This window comes from Lagopus muta, chromosome 14 (genome assembly GCF_023343835.1).
Source record: "Lagopus muta isolate bLagMut1 chromosome 14, bLagMut1 primary, whole genome shotgun sequence".
In the NCBI taxonomy this organism is placed as follows: Eukaryota; Metazoa; Chordata; class Aves; order Galliformes; family Phasianidae; genus Lagopus; species Lagopus muta.
In genome coordinates, this window is record NC_064446.1 from 13,705,035 (window position 1) to 13,713,161 (window position 8,127).

At 42.2% G+C, this 8,127-nt stretch overlaps 1 long non-coding RNA gene across 2 annotated transcripts in view; it reads left to right on the forward strand.

The window, feature by feature from the left end:
• LOC125700052 (uncharacterized) overlaps nt 1–7,880 on the forward strand; it is a 32,209-nt gene extending 24,329 nt beyond the window's left edge. For both annotated transcript variants that reach the window (XR_007379769.1, XR_007379768.1), the window contains 2 exons: nt 688–765; nt 1,267–7,880. This is a non-coding gene — a long non-coding RNA (uncharacterized LOC125700052). The remainder of the gene's footprint in view (nt 1–687; nt 766–1,266) is intronic.
• Nucleotides 7,881–8,127: the final 247 nt, after the last annotated feature.

Genomic DNA, 8,127 nt, shown 5'->3' on the forward strand with positions numbered 1-8,127 from the left:
AGTCATAAGAGAGACCGAAGACTTTCTTTCTCTTGCTAATGTGTTTCCAGCACTGTTTTGCATCCTTATGACTCTGGGGAACGTAGTTGCAAAATACATGATTAAGCATTATCACCACGATTTCAGAAGCCATTCTGTTACAGCAGGCAATAACTCATTCTGCAACATTGTGCACACTGATACTTCTGTCTGAGCTATAAGCGAGGCTCCAGCCCTTGGACAGTACAGAGAAAGAAGCCATAAGCTGGTGATAACCATTCTGTATACCCTCTTCCATGACTTTTATACTTAGTAAAGCCAAGTTGGCCCGTAGATTAGAATTATAATTGTGCCATAGGTTTGGTAGTCTGGGTAAAATAAGGTTGCTCTGTTGCTAAAAGGCATTTTGGTTTATGGTTATACTTTTCTATGGGTTTGTAAGACAATCTTATGTTTTCCTGGAGGCATTATTTTAATTTTGAGGGCAAATTATGACCAATGTTGGATTCATGTGTTTAATGAACTTGCTTTAGGTAGAAGTTGCTCTCCGTTAATTAAAGAATTCATTTGGACTCCAAATTAAAGTACTGTCTGGAAGCAGGGCAGCAGCATCCCCTGGGTGTGCAGACTGAGGTTGGCAGGAGAGTGGAGCTTTGGATTAGAAAGAGGTGAATGAACCTTCACTCTTTTTATCTTTGTTTCTTACAGTCCTCCTGTGTAGCCACTTCATGTGCAATGAAATGATGGCTGTGATGCCAATGCACAGACGAGGAGCTTTCGCTGCTGGTAATCCTCAGACATAACTGGAGATTTAGCCCCCTTTTCCCAAACAGGGAGGAATGTTTTCATTACTATGTTAATTCAATCTGTCCTATAATAGTGATACTTTAATTGCTCTTCTGTTTTCCTAAGACATAATCCAATTCCCTTTGGCCTCCTAGTTTATCCACACATTAATTGGGTTATTGCTTTGTAAAAGAGAAGGGCAAATATATCACTTAAATTTTATCACAGACAATTAATAAGCATGACTGAGATTTTTTAAGTACCCTAATGCAATTAGGTTCCAGACTCCCAGGAGTTTCAGTGGGATCTGGGTGCTTTTTCCATCACACCTACTTGGAAATCCCCATCCCAGGCATATAAGGGAGACTATATTTCTTTATTGTATATTGAGCACTTCAGAGTTCTCATTTTCAACCTGAATTCCTGATTCTGCTGTCCTTAATCTTGTAAATCTGCTTTTGATTTAATCTAGTGAAATTCTTTTTGATTTCCTTGATTAAGGTTTGCAGGGCCAAGGCTTTTGAAGTACAGCTAAAGGCATCAAAGCAAAATAAGGCAACGACAAGAGAGCTTGGGGGACTGGTAATGGGACACCCAGCTTTTCATGTTTGGGACTGAAGTCTCTGTTGAAAGTGATTTTGTACTTGTTAAGTCTTGTGGATGTGGGACTGCAGTCCATTCCTAGAAATCTAGTGGGACTAATGCATAACAGCTTTGTTCAGCAAACTCAGGAAGCCCTGAAGCTGTCCCATGTGCCCTCACCAGCCTGTTACTGAAAGGAGCCTATGCTGGCATGGCCATTCTGCGATTGTCATCCAACAAGCAAGCGCCACAGCACGTAGTGCACTGAGTTCCTCCTGTTCCGTGGGTGCTTTTGTATTGGAAATTTTTATTTTCTGTGCTAAGAAACACTGGGCCAGGCTGGCAGCACTGGAGACAGTTAGAAGAAACAAGTGGCCTGTCCTTGGAGCAAGGAAAGTCTTAATTTTTGCTTGAGCAATGCAGGGAAATACCAGAAGTAGGCATGTCGAAGAGATCTACTTATCCTTTAATTGCTGCTTTATGTACCACTCATAGCAGTGTGGTCAGCAATATTCTTCATTCATAATTGCAGCTGTGCATCTTACGACTCTTCAAGCTGACATTTCTTGCAGGCAATGGGGTGAACCAGAAAGGGAGATCTGCTACACTGCCCCGGAAGTTTGTAGTGATGTCAGTATTGGGCAACAAGGAACAAACAACAACCATCGTTACAAAGCCTCCATAAAGGAAATGGAATGGGCTGAACTACTCCCTCTGTATTGGTATTTATGCAGGATGTGAATCAACCAGCATACAAGCCAATAGTGCATGATCAAAGGGTGAATACTAATGATAATAAGTTATATAATATCCCTTTCATACCAGTAGGAGTATTACATCCATACCCTTCCCACGTGCCTGTGTGATGGCATCAAGAATTTTCTTTTCTAGCAAGGCAGAAATAAGAATTGCCTAAGCAACCTATGCTTTGCATTCTCTCTTCCTAGAAAATATTCAATGAACAAAACTGACAGGGATCTTTTTATTCAGGTGATTTTCAGATACACTTTTAACCCTATCTTACATGCTTGAGTTATTATGGCTGGAAAAAATGATCTATTTAATAGACCATTGCAGGAGTTGCTAAAATTGAAACTTGGAGAGATGGGGACAGATATTCCTCTGGCACAGCTCAGGCAGGGGCTGAATACTCAGTGCTGAGCTGAAGTTCCTGGGCCAATGGGGATGACCCTGGTGAGTGCAAAATGTGTGTAAATGCAGTGCTAGATTCATGTGTACCTAATAACTTTTGCTGAGATGTGAATTTGGGCATTTCACTAAGCAGTAAGTTCTGGAGGAATAATGAGCTTACTGGTCCACTTGGGTGCTTTGTGGAGCTGAACAAAGTATTTGCTTTGGTCTCTGACTCTTCCATGAGGAAAACCAGCCTATTGCTTTTGTGACTTCCACGTGTCTGTCAAGCAAAAATAACTTTCTCATTTGGGATGTAAAGATATGCTATTACAGATGGGGTGCTTATTATTATCAAAGTCTCTGATGGAGGTGGGTTCTCCTTCATTTGCACTCAGATATCCAATATCTCAGAGGTACAGCTCCAACACTGTGAATTTGATGTGGAGTATCTTTGACCTGTTTTAATGCTATTTCCATCCTAAATATCATTTTAAAATCTACAGACATACTTTTTGTGTTGTCTGCAGTTCTTCCCTTTCCAGGAAACACCTTTAATTTAAATAGGAAAAAGTCTGGGTAATAAAACAAAGCAAAACGCAGTAGTGAGGAAGGTGGCCCCCAGCTGTGATAGCTCAAAGTATTGATTTTTCCTTTCTTCTCTCAGAAATTAAAGGAGTCAGCCTGGTTTCAGCTCAGCTGCTACAAGCTGATTTTAACAATTTCCCAAGCTTGATTTCATTAATTTACCATCCTTACTGCTGTACATATCCAACTGTGCACTTGTATAGAGAGAAGTTCAGCTGCCTATGTTGTGCTCCTGGCTGACAGCTTGGGAGCACCTGCACTAGCCTGGCCTCAGCACATCCTGGGTGGATGGAGTTGTCCTGTGTCTGGCAGCTCAGGCTGAGCGTTTCAGAGCCATTGCTGCTCCTGCTGGAGGCTCCACAGTGTTTGTGCTGCACGCTGAGCCAGCCAGCTTGTAGGATGGAGTGGTGAGTTTTCCCCTGGGGAAACTTTCCTGCCATTTCATTTGGAAAATAATAAAAAGGAAGCATGAAGCTTCTCCGTAGTGGTGAATTCAGAAAAGGGGGGAATGACTGCAGTGTTCTGTTAAATGCACGCTGCCACGAGGGAAAGGATGCTGCTGCTGCTGAATTTGGGGTGGATTAAAACTCCCTTGCAGTATAGGACAGAGTATTCTCATTTGGTGCTTGGAGTTTATCCAGAACAGAAATTCAGATCAGACCATTGCTCTAACAATTGCTAGATCCTGTCTTCTCATCTCTGTACAAAAAAAACAAAGTAGATTTTTGTCTCCAGCCTGACTCTCGTTTCTGCTCTTGGCTGAGCACTCATTTCAGGTAAACGCTGCAGGACAAGTTTGTTCTATTGTTGAAACTGTAGAAGTCCAGGGATAGATTTTTGTGGGACTTTTTCTTCATTGCAGGCTTCAGAGTTTACGCAAAGGCCAGCTTGCTGTTTCTTTCAGTCATGAAAATATCTTAAATAAGGTCTTTTATAGCCTCATCATCTTTATTCGTTGTTGGGCTTTTAAAATACATTTCAGGATTTATTAGCCATGTATATGGAAAACACCCCAAATCTGATAATCTACGGTTAAATTGATTACACTTTACAAGGCTTTGTGACGTTTTAAGTACTTCATTGAAGCTACAGCTGTAATAAGATTATTACTAGGTTATTGGCATTAAACGTAATAATAGCCACAAGGATTTAAGTTGATGCATGGGTTGGAAATGGGATAAAATGTATCATTGATTATGCTGGTATTTACTCCTAGCTCCTCTGGCACTCTGCCCAGTTGAAGTGGGGAAGTTCTGATCTTCCTGATAAGAAGCTGAGCTTCCAACCATTGTGCAGCAGCAGAATCAGGCTCATGGGAATAGCCCAACACGGTGAAATCAAAATATCCTTTGGGTAAGCAGATAGAAATATAGCATTAATTTCTTCAGATTGTTTCCCAAATGACCAAGTAGTCACGGGGAACTGGGCGTTTTCCTCAAGTGATTTTCCAGGTTTGTTCTTTGAAATGTGTTAACGTGTCCCCATTCCCCCAGAAGAGCTACCTGGATTGAATGGTCTAAAGCCTCTCGGATCAGCAAGAAGTTAGCAAGTAGAGATGGGAAATTGAATCCTGTCACTAACTTTGAACAGGCAGTGTAAGATGGCTGGGATAAATGAGAAGGCTTAAGGGAAGTATGGTTCTTGAAGGACTTTATTACTTACAGTCTGTAGTAGTGATTTTGATTAATAGCTCTCTAATATTGGAAGCACTGTATCCAAATCAAAGGGAGCTCCCTGTGCTGCAGCTATGCAAGGCCCCTGGAGCTCAGTCTAAGGAACACAATGATAAGATAATTCATGTGCATGTTAAAAAAAATGGAATGGCAGAAGTGGAAAAGAGGGCAAAGGTGTTAAAAATGCCATTATCTGTTCTATCTGTTTCAGTTAGGATCAGCTGTAGCGTGTGCTGTGTTCAGAGACCTGTTAGTCCAAGTGCCTCTGAGTGGAGCTGAGTCTGAGCTGTTGAAAATTGCTGCATGTGATGCAGATTGCACCAGTTCTTTGTGTGCTGTGGCATGATTTCCTTCACCCAGACAGACCATCTGAGGCTGAGAGGTTATCTGGCTGCTTATGCTGTACAGACTGTAGCTTTGCCATCTACACTTGCTTCCTCACTCTGAAAAATCAGCTAGTTAGCTGGCATTGGATGTGAATTTCCCATTCGTGCCAGCTGGTGCAGTGCCCCAGCTGACATCCCGCTCTAAATGAGGTCTATGAAGGTGGATACAGCAATTGAATTTCTGTCATTTGTTCAGATCTTTGGGTGCATAAATTGATAGGCTGTAGCCTCTATGACCCTGTACTGAAGATGACCACTCTCTTTACAGCATCTCAGCAGGACTTTGTGACGACATTATCCGCTTTCAGAGCAGAGGTTGGGGAGGGCTGTGCTCCTGAAGCGTCACACAAGCCACATCCAGCTCTACTTTCCCTGGATGCAGCCAGCCCAACTCCTGTGAGATAATGAGCCAAATTCTGTTCTCAGTGATATTTGTGGAGTTGTCCCATATTTGTCCTGAATAAATCAGAATCAGTCTTACCATGCTCAGGAAAGCCAACGAGGTTTTGGTCCCCATTAAGTCAGTGGGAATTTTGCCACTGACTGCTGCAGGCCTGGGTTTCATTTACAAATAATGACTTTCAATTTAATTTTACTACTTTCTACTGGAGAAGGCAATGCAGTCCCAAACCTGAAGTAAACACCTGGTGCCATCTAAAGCAGCTCCCAGCTAAAGGTGCATTGTGTTTCCCATAAAGGCTGCTGCAGTATTTAGTTGGCCAGGATGTTTTCCTTTCATGCTAAATCAACGGCTCTAATTAAGCATGATGACAAAATATGAGGACTTCTATGTAATTATGGCAACGACACCACCTGCTTCTAATTAAGCTGCCAAAACATTTGGTCTAAAATGGTGCAATGAATAAAGAAAAAAAAAATCCAATATTTTGGCAATGCAACAACAGGCTGGTTTTCCTCACGTAATTAGTTTTAACAAAGTATTGCTAATCTGTTTTCTGATTAATAGACTACTTAATCTTATAGCAGCGTGACAAGATTCTGAGCTGCCTCTGGTTTAAGTTTCCACCAAAACAGCTAACATTTCTAGCAGTTTTAAGAATATACTTATATGAGAAACAATATAGTTTCTTATTATTTTCATTATTCTTCATGAGACCCCCAAAGGTTACTTTCTTTGAATTCACTGAACTTTAAAGGCTTTTATTAAATTGGAAGCCACAGGAGAAGCTGATTTTATTTTTTTTTCCTCTTCCTCATTCCTTGTATGGAGAAGTCAGTGGTACGAGTAACTGGGGGGAGAGATGCCCTGAAAGCTTACAGGCTCTGCACGTTCTACAGTGGCTGGTTGGTTGGCATAAAGTGTCAGCTCTGTGGGCTGCTGCGATGCCCTGGGGTGTTCAGTGGCTGATGGTGTCCCCTAGAAATGCTTCTTAGGTTGGAATTACTGACAATGAGGAGAGGAATATAATGCGTAACAACAGCAAAGCAGCCCAAACGCTTTTTCAGGACTCGTGTGGCCATTTGGGTTTCAGAGCTGTTAATGTAACCTGGCATGTTAAATCAGACATGATCAACACTGTAAAAGAGCCAAGCATACCAACAGTACAGATGGGTGGTAGATAAGGAAAGAAGCCGCGACTGAGCAGTGTAGAACTGCGGATCAAACCACACTGATGTATAGGACTTACATTTCCAAAAATCATCATTTGAATACCAGGATGAAAGCAGGTAGCTGTGCAGTCGCTGTAGGTGCTAATTCTTTAAGAACAAGTTGTTAGCCACTTTCTTGTGTCTTGACCTGGCTGCCTTAGATTTTCTTTGAGCACGATTTTCCACTGCCTTGCGCCCTTGTGGTGACTCCATAAATAGGTGTGAACAGTTTCTGCCAGCCGCGGTGCTCTGTGTCTGTCCTTCTGTTCTGCCAAGTCTCTCTCCCATAGCACTGTCTGGGCTGGATTATCTATTCCCATTCCAGCTGGAAAGTCTTGTCTATCTTCAAAATTCAGACGAGTTTCAAGAAAGTCCAAGAAATTGGCAGCTCTCAGCTCTTATTAAAGGTGACTGTTAATTCAAAGAGTATATTTCAATTTTCTCAGCCTGAAGTGATGATAATGGCAGCGTTCTTCTATCTGCTGTTCTTCTGTTTATAGTGCTGGGATGGTGGTGAGATTTTGGCATTTGAGAAGTGGCTTCTTGGCACAGCTCCGTGCTGTGGTGGCCCATATACAGCCACATGAATGATGTACCCTCTGCTGGTCGGGCAACCCTTATATCTGCATGTTCACATGCCCTTCAGCATCAGGTGCAGAAGTCCATCTTTTATCTCCAGATTCCCTTAGTGCAAGCAGGAAGTCAGTTGGTTATGGAGTGAAGCTTAACAGATTTGCCAAATAAAAACGTCACTGATGTTTTGTACCATGGTTGTACCATGACCTGCTGGGAGAGAGTCAGCAGTGTAAGCACAGTCTTGAAATTCCACCTCCTAGCACCACTTGAGACGTGCAGTCCTAAAGATAACACGTGCTTTCTGTACAGCTGCATGATAAGAAGAAAAGAGGAAGATCAGAGGTCTTGTTTCATGCTGATAGAGAGTGTGGATCCAAACCCCAGTGCGATGAGTGCCCCACACATCTGCTGGAGCTCCAGCCAACAAGACAAGCCAGAATCCCTATCAGCTCCCAGATCTCATCCAAACCCAGCCCTGCCACTCCATGACAGCAGCAACAAACCTTTGGTGACCTCACCCTGCTTATGCATCAGAGTGGCAGATGAAATGCTTATGATGTAGTTTTTTTTCTTCAGTCCCTATCTTATTTATTAAACGTTTTCATTTGCAGATTTGGGATACCCTGTTTGCTTCTAAGTGTGCTTGCTAAGATTTGTTTTCCGAAGAGCTGATCCAGGAATTGAAGAAATGAGTTCCTGAGCCAGTTTGCAGGAGGTGTTAGGGTCAGCTTAATGTTTTCCATGATTAAAGTACACACTGCTGAGTAAATACAGGGAGGAATTATATGTTATTTGACTAGCTGCTAATTACAGTG